The 18857-nt window shown below is 36.5% G+C and overlaps 1 protein-coding gene across 3 annotated transcripts in view; it reads right to left on the bottom strand.

The window, feature by feature from the left end:
• Positions 1-18857, bottom strand: part of RALY (RALY heterogeneous nuclear ribonucleoprotein) — a 256203-nt gene that overhangs the window by 146386 nt on the left and 90960 nt on the right. For all 3 annotated transcript variants that reach the window (XM_081948651.1, XM_081948653.1, XM_081948652.1), the window contains exon 2: positions 17974-18070. The gene's annotated coding sequence lies outside the window, so the exon portion shown is untranslated. The remainder of the gene's footprint in view (positions 1-17973; positions 18071-18857) is intronic.

Raw genomic sequence — 18857 nt, 5'->3', positions numbered from 1 at the left:
AATTATGCCCACATATTTGCTGCCGAAAATGGATGCAGCCTTTCTCAAATTCACTGTATTTTGGTTCTGTTTCTTTCTTTTTTTCTGGTCAAAGAAAAGCAGGCCTTCTTCACATAGTCTACTAAGCTGAAATGTGTGATTTTTACTTATTGTGCTATGTGAACACAGCTAATTGTTGATCATTAAGACCTAGTTAAACAAAAACAAGAAACAGAACTTTTGTGAAGTAAAAATTTTGTTTTGGGTGACAAAAGTACAATCAGTTCTGTGCACAGTCTTATATTTATTCTGAATAAATAAACTGGCTAAATAAATATATTTAGCCAGTTGTTTGCACCCTAGTTCATATATTAATCATATGGTTACAAAATTATAAAAATGCTCAAAGCTTTCTAGTCAGTGACTTTTTTTGAGCTTAAATCTCACTATTCATCAAGAAAATTAATAATAGGAAGCAATTATTTTCATCCCTTTTACCTGGTGAAAGTTAAATTTCTCATTGATTTCTACTACTGTTGATTTCATTGCTATGCAGCTTAATTCAATAAAGCAATCTTTGTGAAGAGTGTTGTTTCACGCTGAACTACTTGTTCAGTTGAGGTTTTATGGAATATAGATCTATTTCCCTTACCACCATGAACTCTGCTGACTCCAAGAAAAGTGATCTTTAACCCAGACCAATTATGTTTCCCTTATAAGGGATTACATTTATATATTTACTTTTATTTATTTAACCAATTTACAAGCTCACCCATTTGAGCAAGTAATTCTAGGCAGTAATAAACAATTACAATAGTTAACAAGCATAGCAACTGGGCAATATAGGTTGTTTTTTTTTAGTTGTGTGTGCATTAGACATAATATCCCTAAATGTCAATGAAAGTTTCTCCTCCTTGCATATATGGCTTTATGTGGTAAAGTTATGTAGAGCCAATCTTTGAACAAAGGACTTGATAAGGTAGGAAAAATGGCAATTCAACTCTGGGAAAGTGAAAAGAATGAGAAAGAAACTCAAAATAGCTGGCCTTGATTCTCTTCAGTATAAAACAGAGAGAATCTCTGACAGGCTTTCAAGATTCTGTTGTTATCCCCTACAACAATAAAGGCCTCTTGTCTTGAAGTGTTATATCCCAGCAAATATCTCAGAAGCTCATTTTCAGTCTTTATGTAATTTACAAGATGCCGACACTGATTTAGGAGAAGAATCTGTGCTGGAGTGGCTTCCAGTTTCAGTTGCTAAAGTACATAAACTAATTAAACAATTAAAACTCAGAAAACCCCCAATTTTGGAATTAATTCTCCCTAATCTGATTAAAACCTATCCTAAGAGAAGACTACGATGTTAGCTTCTCTTTTCATTTACCTCAGTAACACAGCCTCCATCTCCAGAGAGGAGGCATAGCAATAATTACCCCTGGAAAAAAGACAGCCCAGCCAATTACCATCCAGTGAGTCTGCTTAGCATAATTAGTAAGGTCTGTGCTAGACACCTTCATTAGAAGCTCCTAGCCTGGCTGGGAGGAGAAAATCTCCTAGTGCAGGAACAGACAGACTTTGGGGCAGGCTGCTCTGTGTATGACTAATGATTGATAGTCTCCCATTTGGCTGAAAAAGATACCCAACCACCCAAGCCAACTCTTTTGCCTTTTGTTTATAGACCTCAAGCAGGCCTTTGACTCCATCTATAGAGCAACTCTTTGGAAGAAATTCAAAGTACTTGCAACTGACTGTTGCCCTGTTAAGTGCACCCCATGAGAATGCCACTTTGAAAGTGGAATGTGCTATAGCCCCAATACACCTCTCAAATGTAATGCCAACTAGCATAGGGTAATCAAGGGCATATTTTGGTAATCAAGAGTGTATTTTGGCCCCACTATTTTTTAATTTCTATATTAATATGATAGTAAGCAAGAAAGAAGGCGTGTCACACACACACACACACACCTTCCCCCCAAAACCTGACTAATAAACTACAGGTAATCCTTGACTTACAACAGTTCATTTAGTGACTATTTCAAATCACAACGGCACTGAAAAATATAACTTACGACTGCTTTTCACACTTATGACCATTGCAGCACTCTCTTGATCAACATTTGGATGCTTGGCCCAGGGTCATGTGATCACCTTTTGTAACCTTCTGACAAGCAAAGTCAATGGGAAAGTCAAATTCACTTAACCAACCATGTTACTAACTTAGTAACTGCAGTGATAACAAATGTAGCAAGAAAAGTGGTAAATGGGACAAACTCACAACAAACTTGTCACTTAGCAACATAAATTGTGGCCATAAATTGAAGACTATCTGTATATCTACATGCTTTATGCAGAGGAAGCTGCTGTACTATTGTATACATCTGTAAGTCTTAGAAAACATAGGGACACTAGTGCATTTCTCTAGGGAGCACTTACTACAGATTAACTATGAGAAAACAAAGGTCATGCATTTTGCAAGGGGTTTCAAAATGTTTTTCTAGACCGCAAAGGACAATAATTGAACAAGTCACTTGTTTTAAGTACCTGTTATTTCTGTTACATTATTTAGAAAAGTGACATATTTTTAAGTTTCAGGTTGTTTTGAACACTCAGTGGAATTCAGGAACAATCTTCTCCCTTTTCCCCTCTAGATGAACCCAGCATGTACCAGCTACTTTAAAGCTTTTTCAAGCCCAGAAGCTTGCATAACAATTCTATAGAATACAATTAAATCATAGTGTCAGTGATGGGAAACTGGAGAGAGTTTAAATAGGTTTCCTAAAAAAGTTATTTTAGGTAGCAAAATGTGTGCCTAATGCTGCTCTACATATGGAAGCAGGGTTTATAACAATCAAAACAAGAATAAGGCTCTGTAAGCTTCATTAAATATATACAAGATTTGTATATCTTATGCTGTCAAATAATCATTCTTGGAAACTCCAGATAAATGACAAATTACATAAATTGGGATTTTCTAGTGAGATGCAGAAGGACCTGATGGACCTTGGACAAGATCAGGCAAAGGTAGCTCTTCAACAAAGAATTCTTGATATAGAATTACAAACAAAACCAAGATGTCACTTGGAAGCAATTGGGACCTAACAGATTTAATCTTAAAACAGCATTATATTTGGCCAAATTTACAAACCAGAAACTTTGGAGGGTCTTTGTACTATTGTGATTTGCTATCTTACCATCAGCAGTGTTGGAAGATAAATACTTCAAAGCCTCTGAAAGGATTGTCTTTGCAAAGATGGGAGCACTGAATCACTGCTGTACTGTACTGCAATTTGACCAACAAAAGCACAGTGAATTACTAACATCTCTTCTTAACTCATTTCCAAGCAGCCAAAATAATTTTATATGCAGCTTCTTTTGGCTATAAAGATTCTAAGATAACTCTTGCTGTTACAAGGTTTGTATGTGTAGGCCAGGAGTGTCAAACTGGCGGCCCATGAGCTGGATGTGTCACACGCAGGACATACCCACCCCAGCTCTTCAAAGGCAAAAAACATCACAATACATCTCGATATATCATATTCTCGATATGTCATATTCTAAATGTCCGGACCAAACATAATTTCTAATGTTGAATTTTCTTCCTTACCATAGGAAGCCCCCTTGTGGAGTACTGTGAAGCCATTATCATGGCAACTCCACTGCACTGCACAGTAGAAGCTATTTTACGGCAGTACAGTGGAAGTCATTTTAAGACACAACAAGCTGTATCTTAACCGAATACACACCCTGAGAGGTTTTAGGGGTGTCTTACCCCCACAGTATTTGTTTCCAGAGAATAAGTCATCTGTGTAACAAATTTGGTTGAAATTTCTTGAGGTGTTATAGTCATCTCTCTCTCTCTCTCTCTTTCTCTCTCTCTCTCTCTCTCTCTCTGTCGCTATATATCTATATCTATATCTATCTATCTATCTATCTATCTATCTATCTATCTATCTATCTATCATCTATCTATCTATCTATCTATCTATCTATCTATCTATCAATCATCTATCTATCATCTATCTATCTATCTATCTATCTATCTATCTATCTATCTATCTATCTATCATCTATCTATATATCTATCATCTATCTATCATCTATCATCTATCTATCTATCTATCTATCTATCTATCTATCTATCTATCTATCTATCTATCTATCTATCTATCTATCTATCTATCATCTATCTACCTACCTATCTATCTATGATTTCTTTGTTGTGAAAGACATAAAGGTAGACATAAAGGTTCTAATATTTCAAGTATATACAAATAGTACAAATATATCTGTGCATACTGAGAATAAAACTTCTTGAGTTTAATAATTCTTGGTTGATTGATTGATTATGTCAAAGTTGGTAAGGACTCTCAATATCCAGATAGGTGCATTTTCTTCAGAAAGATCTATCCCTAACTTGATATTTCAGGTTTCCCAATCGTATTTACATCATCATTGTAACTGAATTCATCCATCTTGGACGTGGTTGTCCTCTTATTTTTCTTTTCACTTTTCCCAATATTAGAATCTTCTTGAGAGAACTAGATTTTTGCAAAATATGTACGAAGTAGGATAATTTGAGGCTGCTTACTTGTGCCTCAAGTATTGTAGCTTTCTGAGTTATATATAGGTTTTGTATGAAGAAAATGAGGTGTTCTGGGATTCCTTTTTTCCTAAGCTTGTTCCATGGGTTGATATGATTGACACTATTGATCAGTAATGAACTCATACACATTTAGAGGAAAACATTCTGATGACAACATGATCTATTGGAGGAACTGTGGTGGTGCAGTGGTTAGAATGAAGTATTGCAGGCTAACTCTATCTGCAGCCTGAAGTTCGCGTCTCACTGGCTCAAGGTTGACTCAGTCTTCCATCATTCCGAGATCCGTAAAATGAGGACCCACATTGCTGAGGGCAATATGCTGATGTTGTAAACTACTCAGAGAGTGTTGTAAAGCACTTTGAGGAAGTATATACGTTTAAGTACTATTGCTATGAGATTTTAATGTCCATCATTCCAAATCTTTTTTTTTTTTTAAAAAAACTGTTTTTCATGTAAAAGATGCCATGGTTCTGGCTATTAAAAGCAGAAGTTTCCTCTCATTCAAGAAGCAGTTGCTGATATTAATCTAACTTCTTTACCAGGTTGCAGTCAGTGGTGATGCAGTCACAGTTGGGCCAACTAAAATTTTACAACAGGATTTGTATGCTATGCTATGCTATGCTATGCTATGCTATGCTATGCTATGCTATGCTATGCTATGCTATGCTATGCTATCCTACTATATTAGCATCTAATTGCCCACTTATTTATACTGCATCAGGAGATAAGCAATAATGCCATTGGACACAGAGTAACTGCAGTAATAAAACAGGCCATTAACATACTAATAACAAATGAATACTAATACTAATAAATAATAAATACAGTAATAAATACAGACCATTAAACTGCGACCTGATACCGATGGAAAAATATTGAGGATGTGAAGAATAAAGGAGACATTAAAATAAAATCCCCTGTTATTTTAAAAATCTATCTGCTTACTTTAGCACAGACTGATTATCAAGGAACAAACCAGTTGAAGATTATTTGAAGTAAAAAGAAAACACTATCTGTAATGGAATGAAAAAGAAAACATATTTTTTCTTCCAGGATTCAACAGGGAAGCTTCTCCACTCCACCTTAATTTAGAACACATAGGTTATGTTCATACAATGTGAAAAACCAAGCTTTTCTTGACTATAGTTCTATCCTAGAGTACCTAAAGTAATTATAGTGGTAGGGTTTGCAAATAGCCAATCCATTGGGGTCTTATTCTTAGTTTAGTGTCTAGTTTTATCATGCATTTTTCATGCTGTCAGAATTCATGTTTTCATTCTTAAGTGTTACTGTATGATCATGGGGGAAGGAAGACCCCCCCCCCATCATATGCAAGTACATCTAAACTACATATCAAGGAGAGACAACTGATTCAACTTTCTCTTTATCTTATGAATATGATTTAAGAAAAAAACACCACAAATAATTCTTTCTGAAGTGATTTTAGACTATGTAACTGAGATACCTAGAGTCATTTATAGGAAATGACAAGTACATTATGCAACTTGCAACGCAGAGGGAAAAGAGACATTTCATTAAGGAGCATAGCCGTTGCACACAAATTATCCCAAAATTTGCTGAAACAAACAAAAATTCCTAAATGGTGGTACAGAGATTATATGTTTAGAGAAGCACCTGAAAGAAAGCTGAAGCCTTGGATGCAGCATACATAATTTCTTCATAAATGGCTACTAAATAGTAAAAATTTATGTTATAGAAAAAAATTCAATGAGTGGAGGGGGGAGTTAATCATATCTGTATTTACTGTACTGTAATTACATTAATTATATTAAACAAAGTACATTAAATCAAATGTTGTTTTTGTTCTAGCCCTGCCTACTTTTTGAAGTACAGTTCCCAAATAACTGTGGCCATTGTTTGCCACATTCTGAAATTGTGCATCTGGATGTTAGTAAATCTCACAGACTTCAGCGTAAAGTGGTTTTGAGTAGAGTATGCACTTCCCAAGGAGTTGAACTAGTTGTTGCAGGAGAGCCTTAATATCTGTTTTTATGTTGTCATTTCCTGGAGAGCAAACTCCTCCCAAAGGGATAGGATTTTCCTTTTATCTAAGACACTCTGTCACACACACCATGAAAAAAGAGCTCATACTTTTCATTAGGTTTTTAAAAATCCTCAAGATTTGGCTATCTAGCCTTTTCAGGTTTTAAGACATCCAATATAAGCCAGCCAGATTTTGTGATTTGATTGCATGCATTTTATTTGAACCTGGCTTTACAAGGCTTGAAGTTTTGTTGCCTAGGAACAAAATGCAAGAGAAACCTCTGCCAGCCTCAATTAAATGTTGAGTCTGGCTAGGGTCTTTATAGTTGCATTGCCTTTGCTATAGACTGTCACAATCTTTTGGAATGATCCTTGCCCTCCAATTGATGTGCAAGAGAACTGCTTGCAGGTACTAAACATTTGTCTTTTTGAGGATGTTAAACTATGACAGAGGAGTCCTGGATACAAATTAATGAACCTAAGAAAATGTAACTTGAGTTAATTTTTTTAACCTTTTTTATTGACTAAATTTGTTTGCTGTCCATCTCATCACGAGATGATTCTGGGTGGCTTGCAATATTACAATTTATAGAGCAATGCTAATAGCACAGACCTGTAATATGCAACAGGATCCTGGCTTAACTGAACAACCTAGTCCTTACAAACATCTCACTTAGGAACAATTATTTTCTGCTGTCATTTTGGGATTAAACAAAGTCTCAAAACAGGAACTTAGCATCCTGTGTAAAGCTATGTAAGTCACAAGTGTGCAATTCAAATATTAATGTCAGCACTCTGAAGTATTTGATGGAAGACTGATAAAACCAGGAAGCGAAGAATTAACAAAGCTTGAATATGAAATCAGGAGGAAGAAAAACAGGAGAGAAGTAAATCTAGGAGGAGATTTGATAAAGAAAAAAAACCCGGGAAGAATAGAATGGGCTCAAATAAAAGGGGGAATCAATACAGAACAAAGCACCCAGGAGGGAATGAGAAGCATGGAGAAATAAATTAAACATTACCTTGTGGTTATGTTGGGCAGGAAGTAATGCATTAAAAAAACAGGGCAAGTGGGATTAGCAGGGGGAAAAGGGTAATCAAAGAAACAGAAGGCAGAACTAGGGTAGAAAAGATACAAGAGGAATTGAGATTTGGCAGAAAGTTTACAGGATTACAATGAAGTGCGAGGGTGTCAGGGCGATAACAAGATCCCAGGCTGAGAACGGAAAGGCTCAAAAAATGATGAAGATGTGTTTTTCAGGTACATGCAGAGTAAAAGAATATTGAAAGAACCAGGAGGTTATTCAGATGAGAAAGAGAGAGAGAATTTATTAGCGGCAGGAGAGATTGTGGATTGTTGAAGTAAGCAGTGCGTTGTAGCTGGCTATCTTCAGATAGAATAAATCTATACGGACCCAAAAGCTTCAACAATGTGGATAACTTCTGAAGTCTAACCAGTTGATGAATGATATTTCTTCTTTCACCTTGGGCTCACAAATGCACATACACCTGGGAAACACGAAGCAAGGCTGAATCTGTTATATATTCAATGGTCCTCATTCATAATGGTGTTTTTCTCCCATATGAAGTGTTTGTTTTGCTATCATGTGATCTTAAAGTCAAGGATTTGGTGAACACAAGCAATGGGATAATGCAAGGTGGGAGCCAGTAGGAGAAAATAAACATAATTCTGCCAACCTTCTTATAAAAATGACTTCTTCCTAAACTGTTTCTTTGTAGAAGAAGTACCATTTAAATATGGCTATTTACATCTGTTTGACATACATGAACATCTGGATGTAGCACAGCAGCAGGTTGAACATACAAAACTGTCTTCTGGCTTCATCCCGATAAAAAACAAAGGGAAACCACAAGCAATAAATTTTACTTTAAGATCAGAGGTTTATTGTTTCATGAGCAATTTAGAACATGAACAGCCAACGTAGCAATGCAATTGCACAACAAACTTATATTTTAAATTTCCATTGCAATGGGTTCCTTTATAGCAAATAGCAAGTCCTACAAAGATTGCTATCTGACAAAGGATAGCCTACCATTCCCATCTCAAGCCACATTACTTATACCTTATTTTTTACTGACCTATACATTCCATAGTTTCACTTTCTTGTTCTTTCTTACTTTCTTACTGATTGTCACTGACCATCACTCTCTACAAACACCTGTGTACATTTGAAGTTCTCAGACACTTGTTACTTTCAGCTCCTCATTTTCCACCATCTCATCTCACACAAGTCAAACCCAAGTCAGCACATTTGGAATATGTCTGGTACATTTTGCAATTATATTAGTTTAAACTTTGGTTCAGTGAGGCCTGCAAGCTCACTCCTAGGCCTATTACCTGCAACTTTCCAACGAATATTTTCTCCCCTCATATTATCAAGAGAAAAGTTGCCCTTGCAGAAATGGCAGTTTGTGTAGAGGTGGGTATGAAGGAAAAATGGACATATTTAAAGCCCATCAACCATGGCTGAACCCCATTTAAATTAATCATCTGTCTCAGTGTTCACAGAAGAATATGGGAAACAGATGCTTGCAAGAAGATACATATCCCGAAGGGCAAAGTCAGCAAGGCAAGAAGAATTCTGTGCCAAGCAGAAACAGGTGATCAAGTAATTAGACTTTTCCCCACATGACAAAATTAAATTAAGCAGAATTTCTTTAAGCCACAAAGAATTTGTAGAGACCCAGAGTGTCATGTGCAGCAACAGTAGTGGCAAAAGGGAACATTTAGCTATAATTCCAGTGTCATTGTAATTCTACCTCAGTACCGTTGGGTACCACTCCACTTGTGCTAAATATCTTCTGTTTATTTAGAAAGAAGTCCTGTTGTTCCTGGTGAAGGCTTTAATTGTGCATAATCGGAGACAACCTGAACAATATGGCAGAAGGTTGTATCAATGCATTTTGAATAGCAGCTTGCAAATCCCACCAAATCTGTCACAAGCTGCTGTTTAGAGGCCACTCTTCATTTGTACATAAGAATAATAATAATGCTCTAATTAATAGGATTACTGTGATAGAACTGAAATAAAGATACATAAAACCAACAATTACCATTTTAAAAATTGTCGTTAATCAAAACCAAATAAATAGAGAAAGACAAAACAACAACAATAAGAGTTTGACATGCAATGCCATAAAACACATTTCCTTTGCACAAAATATTGTATTGATTCTAGCATTTTATGTCTATCCTCTATCTCACAGTGTACACTATTCTGCATATACTCAGTTCCTGAGCGACCATAATTCATGAATGCTTGCTGTGGACAGTTCTATTTAAGGATCTTAGCCCTTCTGAGATGATATACATAAAAATGCACTGAGCAATGGGGACAGCAGGGAAAGGCTCTTCATTATATGGGAATGGCCTGTGTACATACGGTTTGCCACAAACATCTAGTAGTCAAATACATACAGTATAATCCTGTACCATGTAGCTTTTATAATTTGTCTTAAAAATGATTAGTGCATATATTGGATTGTAGAGAAACCTATAAGGGAAACACAGTGAGAAACACATAGGGATTTTGAAGAATTTGATCTTTGAAAAATCTGATTTGAAACAACCTTTTTTGCATATCACATTAATTTGTAACTCAGATGCTATGGCCCTCTTATATAAAAGAATGCAGAAAGGAGGAGTAGGAAACTATGACTACCTTTTAAGAGATACCATAATGGTATGTTGAATAAAAGAATTAAAAGCCTAATTTCCTTTTTTTGAATATTACATGAGTGCTCGAAATAGCGCATTGCAGTGTGGAATGTGCGTGTTTGATCTTCCAGCAGTCTGACAATTCTTTTTTCAAAGACCTTCATTCCATTTCTTCTCTTCCCCACCTCTTGTTTTCCTTTTTTCCCCTTAAACAGTCAGTCCATATTTTATGCATCTTTAATCGTTCCTGAGTTTCCAACTTTTTCAGGTATTTTAAAGAGTTACAGGTTGGACTTCATTTGGGTTTCCTCCAAGTACCATTTTAGGGCAATAATAAAGAGTCACTTTGCCTAGTGAGATGGATAGCATATGAATTTAATAATAAATAAATCAAACTCCTTCAATCAGTTCAGTATTTAAATGTATCCTTCAAAACAAGAGTAAAATGTTGGGAGATGCAGAGGAATGGGAATTTTGAGGAAAAATGCAGGTCTGCAGAGGATGGTAAAAAGCACGGAAGCAACTAACTTGGATACCAGGGGCAAGTATTGTCCTGCAACAAACCATAAGAAAACTAGTCAAGAGCAGACCATGTTCTGAAGTGCTCCTCTGAATTGTTATGAGGCCGGTCCTGTAGCAATCAACAATGGGCTGAGGTGATGTAGAAAGGAATATGCAAATGCTGTTTGCAAGAGATTAAAAGGAAGATTGTAAGGGACTTCAGTGTTTTTTCATGGTATCATCAGACCTTGCCATGTTGTCTTACAAGTGTGATGCAAACTTGGCTAATTTGTAATGGGAAAGGTGAGTAAAACTGCCTATGCATGTGTATATGCCTATACTTAAACTATACAATAAAGATTTTGTAGATTACAACAGAGATTCTCTAAGTGCTGTGTATCCACTGAAGCCTTTCTGCATTGAATAAAAATTTGAACTTATCTCTGTTGAATGTATCATCTCATAAATATACCCCTTCAATCCTCCCATGGCTATTGGCCATGAATAAAAGCTTAGGTGCTCCTATTTACCATAGTCTTTGGATTAGAAAGAAGACTAAAGACACATGCACCTCCGTAGTAAAAGAGAATAAATGAACTGTATATTGAAAAGGTTGTCACACCTTAAAACAGGAAGTTCAGTTCATGTGTATTCATTTGACAGAGTCAGCCATGATAAATTGCCTTGCTGTCCAGATCAATTCTTCTGGTTATTCTTAATTCATATAGTTCATTCATAGCTGCTACAGCCCCACCAAGTTTCTTTCTGTGTGTAACTTTTTGGATATTCTTAGAACAAAACATTTTCTAGCATGATTCTGAATGCCTTCTCAGACTGATGGGAAGTACCTAGTTGAGTGGGTCTAGAGAGTTGGTTTGTTGGGTTGAGTGCCAGTGTTGCTGCTACTAAGGTATTACCAGCAACAATATTACTATTAAAAATTAAATATGTGGGGTAAAATGGCACTTCTCATCCTGCCTTAAAGTGAAAGGTCCCTTGAACTATTATATATTATTTCTTCAAACAGAAAAACCTATCTCCAGTGCTATAATCTTCTTAATGGGGAGATAGGTTTTATGTACATTTAATAAATAAATACACAATATATTTGGAAATGGACCCAAAATATTTTACTCCAGAATTGTTGCTGTGAACCATTTTATGTTCAACATTAAACTGCAATGTTTTCCATAATTGTATGAACAAGTCATTTCTCTAAAGATCTAATCTACTCTTGATGTTAATGCCTTATTTTACTGTACCAGAGAGAATGGTAAGTCAGTGCTTCTCCCTCCTATCTTTCCTCACTTCACTTCCCCTTCCCCTCCCCCCATTGTTTTTCTATTCATTTGTATTTTGTATTTTGTAATACTCTATACCCTAATAAAAAAAATCAACCCCCCCCCCCTTAAAATGCAATGGAGAGATATTCATTTCTCCAGAATGAATTTTCTTGAATAATGCTAGTACATCTTAAAAAATGCCTTAAAACCAGTATGTCATGTAGAGTGAGAGTATATTATTTTACATAGAAGACAGCAGAAATGCTGCCCAATTAAGATCATGGTATGACACCACTAATAATTTTAGTGAGCTTCACAGTGTTAACATTTCTGTCTTAGTATATAAGCCATGCAGTACTTTCGTTGCAGTAGTGGAGATATAAACTGGCATTTTTGGCACAACCACCACATGTTTGGAATCCCCTAACATGAGTAACTCATACTTCAAATGTTTGCAAAGAGTACAGATGTAAAAAAAAATCTGCTACAAAATTTAATGGGTATGACATAAGGTAATCTGCCAAAACAGATTTTGATGGGGCAGAGACAGGCAACAAGTACAATTACAGAGCTTCAATTAATCTCAACATTAGTACAAAAAATGATCTGGGGAAAGTTACAACAAAACGAGATACCGTGTTTTGCACACAGACATTTCCACCCACTTTTTTTGGGGGGGAGGGGAAGTGCGTCTTATGGAGCAAAAAATACAGTACCTATAATGGATGATTTTTTTTAAAAAAAAGATAAAGATTGTTATAAAGAACACATACTATATATGTTTCAAATAGTTATTAGATTGGTTATATTGAAAAAAAACTCCTACATTAAAGAAACTGCATATATAATTATGCACATTAAGGAAATGACCATACCAGTAGACCTTGATTTATGACAATTTAATTTAATGACTGTTTGAATTATGATGGCACTGGATAAAGTGAATTACAACCATTTCCTCACGTTTACAATTGCTGCAGCATCCCCTCAGTCACATGATAAAAATTTGGGTGCTTGGCAACTGGCATGTACTTATGACAGTTGCAGCATCCTTGGGTTGCATGATTGCCATTTGCAATCTTCCAAGAAGGATTTTGACAATGAAAGAAACTGAATTCACTTAAAGACCAAGTGATGCAGTTAACAATCACAGCAAAAAAGGTCATAAAACCAGGGGTGACTCCTTTAATGTCCACTTAGCAATGGAAATTCTGGTCCCATTGGTCATGGAAGGTTAACTATTCATTTATTACTCTGGATATTTAAAAAAGCACACCAAAACCCTGAATTAAGGATGCAAATTTGTGGACACAAATACTGCCATTCATTAAAAAGAGATACAGGCCTGTCAAGAATGAAATGCTCTTCTGAAAATGTTGCTGCCAAAAGCATCTGTCTGCACATTTCTCATCATTTCTGTCTTTGTATTTCTTGTGCCACATGTCATGCTTGATACATCAGTAAAGTTACTATCAGTCACTTTTTATCATGTATCTTCTGACAAGTCAGGCAAAAGGGCACATATTTAAAAGGATTATTATTTTCATTTCTATTTTCTTTTAAATTTCCAACTGATACTGAACCAGCTGTCCATAAGATTGTTATTTCTACTTTTAATTCAGTTACATCAACAAAGAAGTTATATGGCTATATACAAGTGAGTTAAATCTGATAAGTTATTCTTACATGGCCACGAAAGAAAGCCTGCTCTTCTTCAGATATTCTGGACTTCAATTCTTATCAGACCCAGATTCTGAGTAGCAAGATATTATGGGATTTATGCTCTAAGAGTCTAAATTAGACTGATTTAAGCAGTAACATTATCAAATGGAGATTACAATCTCCTATGAGTTCTAATCTTATAGCTGAGAAACTGCAAATCTATTTAGGTAATGCAGCTGATGGTTGGCCATAGTAAATACCTCTTTTTTTGGGGGGGGGGGGTTGGATGATTTTCACAATGACAGTGAAACCAAGCATTATTCTGGTCTTGGGAATACTTCCTTCCTTGATTTATGGCAATTTGTTAAGAGACTATTTGAAATTACAACCCAGAGGTGAAAACTCAATTTACAACCATGCCCAAAGTTACAACCATTGTGAATACCTCCAGGCTTTTACTCCAACCCCTTAAGCCCCTCACCAGTAGTGCAAAGCCCCAATTGAACCCACCACCCAGTCTCTGCCATGACCTCTGCCTTTTCTCCTGCCACTGAGGGACACACTTGGTTTATGTGAGACAGCAGCTGGCCACTCTAGATTTTCTTCCTGAGACCACCTCCTACCATTCTCCAAGCTGTTCATGCTGTTCCTTCTGGCATAAATAATGCCCTGGTTCAGAAGCTTCATCCCCTCCCCCCCCAGATGTGCATGCCAGTTGGGAATGAGGCTTCCAAAACAGTGTGTAATTTGGAGAAGCAATGGTGTTTGGAGAATGGCAGAAGATGGCTTCAGGAAGAAGGTCAGGCACAGACAGCAGCTTCCTCACATAGGCTGGATGTGCCTGCCAGCAATGGGAGAAAAATGCTAAAGGTCAGTGGGGGCATTTGGGACTTTGCAGAATGGTGTTGGCCTGCCTAGCTATGATGTGAGTCATGAGCAGGGGTAGGTTCCTGCCAGTTCTAACCTCTTCTATAGAAGAGGTTCCACAAATCTACCGTACCATTTAGAACCGGTTCCAGCTCCCTCCCCCCGCCCGTCCGCACCACGTTTTCCCAGCCCGCTGCTCACTGATTGGCTGGCTCACCAATCACCCTGCTCGCCTCTAAGAGTCCTATCTAAACCTTAAAGTCTTAAAGCTGTCAAGTTTGAACATCCCTGGGGTATTTTTTCTGAAGGGTTAGGGGTGCAAGGGTCTTGTAACTTGGCAGCTTTAAGACTTGCACACTTCAATGCCAGAGTTCCTGAGCCAGGAGGAGGAATTCTGGGAGTTGAAGTCCACAAGTCTTAAAGCTGTCAAGTTTGAACACCCCTGGGTTTTTTTTTCTAAAGGGTTAGGGGTGCAAGGCTCTTGTAATTTAACAGTTTTAAGACTTGTGTGCTTCAAATGCCAGAGTTTCTGAGCCAACATTTTGGTTGCTAAGCAAGAGCGTTGTTAAGTGAGTTTCACTATATTTTACAAGTTGGCCATGCCCACCAAGTCACATGACTGCCAAGCCACTCCCATTCAGTCAAGCCTCCCGCACCTTCCCTGAGGCACTCCTGTGTGTCCTACCTGGGACTTTGCCCCTCTTAATGTCTCACAATTTTCACTTAACAATGGCAACTGGAAGTGCCGGGATTGCAGTCGCTAAGCAAAGTGGTCACATGAAATCTCACTTAATGACTATATTGCTTAGCAACCAAGATTCTAGGCCCAATTGTAGTTGTAAGTAAAGGACTACTTGTTATATCCCATCTTTCCAAGTTGGTATAAATGGTTTTTCAAAGCACCATAAATGAGTCCTAGTCCAACCTTTCAACAACCCCATGTAGTAATTAAACTGGGCATTAGCTAGCAATTGTGTTTCATGACTAATTACTAAAAGTGCCTTCCTTTATTTTATTTTTAATAAAACAGTGATCTTCTGCCAGACACCTGCACTGTGTCTTCACTGCAGTGCAATAGTTCTGTCTTATGGAACTTTCCTTTGCATAAACCAGCTTGCTAAACGGAGTTATCCCTACGGGGCTTGTTTTAAATTATAGAGAATAGGTAGATAGGACTTCAATCAAACACACACATACAGATTAGTATTTCCTTTGCTGGATCCATTTAATAAACAGCAGGTTCCCATCTGGGAAACTAAGATGCTTTTCTTATAACACTATTTCTAGTACAGTTGTACCAAAACAGTAATAAAATCCAGGCTAAATCCTTATCAATCAGTCTTTCAGTGCATATTCAAGAAAATATTGACGTATAAAGTGTCTTGAAACATAAATTATCTTGGCAGATGTGATGACTGTAAACCAAATTCTAGATTCTGTTTTATTTCCTGGCCTTGCAATAGGGCTTTTTCTTTCTTTCTTACTTCCCTTTTTTTTTGATGGCTTAAACATTCTGCATAACTACTTTGACCTGCAAAATGAAGAGGAAAGGAGAGGTCATATTATCCTCCAGCCTTTCTTCTTTTTTCTTCTTATGGTTAAAAACACTAGATTTTTCTTTTCCAACAATACTGATAACATTTACATGATTATTTCTAACTGCTTATATAGTTCTTCCTTTTCTCATCCTCCATGTGAGGACCTTTATCTTTTTTCAAGTTATCAAGCAGATGCCAATTGCAAGTGGATGCCCAAGAAATGAAGGAGCCATTTGAGAGCATTATTTACTTTACTGACTAATGCTGTCTTCTGTTAGATAATTCTTAGCAGCTAATCCATAGCCTGAGGCCACCTGGAAAAGATTTTGGTTGTGACTCAGCAGTTATTTATAATTTGGAAGGATCTGGGGATTTTTGTAGGGTGCAGGCAGAAACAAATATGTTCCTTGCTCCATCTTAATACTGCAACCCTTTACATGGACCTTCCATTATTGTGAAAATGACTGCCAAATTTAGGGACATTTTCTTACGTCTGTATGTTAGAAATTATGTTTACATAAAGCACCATACAGAACAAAGAGTACAGTCACCATGTGCTTTACTGCTCCACTACTTAACTGTAACAGGAAACAGAAAACTCTTCTTAAAACAAAAGAGCATAGAGTATATACCATAGATCCAAACTTGTAAACACTACCATCTACTGGCTATAAAACTGTTGCATAAAAATACATTTCAACAATGAATTCCAACACTGTAACCCCACATTATGATGCAAATTTCTGAGAGTAATATCCAAGTCTGCAGGAGCAGTGAGGGTTAGGGAATCAAAATAATTGAGAGCATAACATTGCAAGGTAAAGTTTACTTGGAATAAGTTATTGCTTCTAAATAGTCCTGAAATCTCAGTTGAGTTATGTGGATATGAGGTGGACATGGATATTTTCTATCCATGTCCAAATGTTTCTAAACATTTCTGAAATGTCATTTCTATTCATGACCATTGGGTGCTAAGGCGGTTATAGGCTGGACATGGCTTGGAAAGCTAAACAATGTAGTACTAAATGTATGAGAACAGAATAATGAGATACAGATAATAAATGTCAGAGACAAATAATTAAAGCTTGAATTAATTTGTGATTAGACTTTGCGTCTGAGTCATAAACAATAAAGGGCATTGCCTGGAGGTCAACCATTCTTCCAGAAACTAGAAATGATTTATAGCTCTGTCTCTCTGAGCCAGTTTGGTGTAGTGGTTAAGATGTTGGACTGGTAGTTGGGAGAATGTGATTGTATTCCTTAGGCTCAGAGCCTGGATGGATGACCTTGGGTTGGTCACCCTCTTTCAGCTTTAGACTGGGAAGTTGAAAAGCATCTATCTATCAACCTGCACTGGACCAGCATGATAGAGGACCTTCATCCTGTAGTGCAGTTTTTCCAAACTGAAAGCTTTAAGATTTGGAGTTCAGCTCCCAGAATTCCCCAGCCTGCATGCAAGGATCAATTGCATTTTATAAGCATAAAATGTAGAAAACAAGAAAGCCAAGAAGTATACAATTATTAAAACAGACTTCCCAACATAATAATGGATTTTCTGCCTAGTCATTTTATTTGTATTAGCTATTTTAATTGACTTTAAAAATGGAATCCATTTCACGATACTTCTGTATATGTGTTGCTTTAAATTAATCTTTCAAGATTCATGTTTCCAATACCAACATGAGAAATTTAAAGTTGCTTTCTTCACTAAAATGCGGAGGAACAAAAATAAAACAAGCCTCCTCCTTTAAACTAAATCCAGACTATTTGGTTGAAGATTATGTAATCTCATGAAGTGCTCATCTGGAACACAAATATGTCTCACAGCATTCCACTGAAATATGACAAATTACTCACCAAGATTGGTGTTTTAGATATGAATCCCTCAATCCTCCTTGCCCGCTAGATGAGGAGGATAAACTGGTGTAGTATTCCTTAACAAATCTAGATTTACCTGTAACAAATAAAAACACAATCTATAACCAATCATTGAATGTAATCAAATAAGTTGTGATCTATAGGTACCTGTTGCGTATAAAGTTAAAGATATTTTCATTTGATCATTGTCGGAATGAATTTAGAAGGATAGAATGATCACGTCCACCTGTACTTTTAGAACAAGATAAGGTTCCCCAAATTTCATATAAGATGAATGTAGAGATATGTTTTCCAGAACCAGTATATTTTTACTAGGATTGATAGCAGACCAGCCAGAATGATACTAATTTCATGATCCCCTTATAACATTTAACCATACAGCTATTTAGATTAGTGTGGAATATGAAGTGAGAAAAAACTTTCTGGCTGACTTTTATTGTCACAGTGGTAAAAAGATAGAGGGACCATCACCCATGAGTCAGCTGAGTACCTTGATCATTTAAAGGGGGAGATATGTAGGATATGATATGATAGCTTTATTGACTAGCCTATAGACCATATCAAAACACAAGGTTCAAACACATATCACTAATAAAATCTTACACAAACAATTTAAAATAAGAATAAGATAAAATACAATAGTTGTAGGATAAGCTCCAATATAATTTAATACATAAATATATAAAATAGAATCAAACAACATAAAATTATATATCGGTGTCACCCTTACAATCTGCAAACCATCTTTTCTTTTGGACTTCAGGCCTGCCACACTTTCTACTATTCATTTTCCATTGTGGGAAAGTGGGAGGGGGAATTATACAGAGTTGGGTGATATGTAACCATAATAACATTCTTTCTAG

Source organism: Natrix helvetica (genome assembly GCF_964273705.1).
Source record: "Natrix helvetica genome assembly, chromosome: 3".
NCBI lineage: Eukaryota > Metazoa > Chordata > Lepidosauria > Squamata > Natricidae > Natrix > Natrix helvetica.
This window is presented reverse-complemented; position numbering and strand designations above follow the sequence as displayed.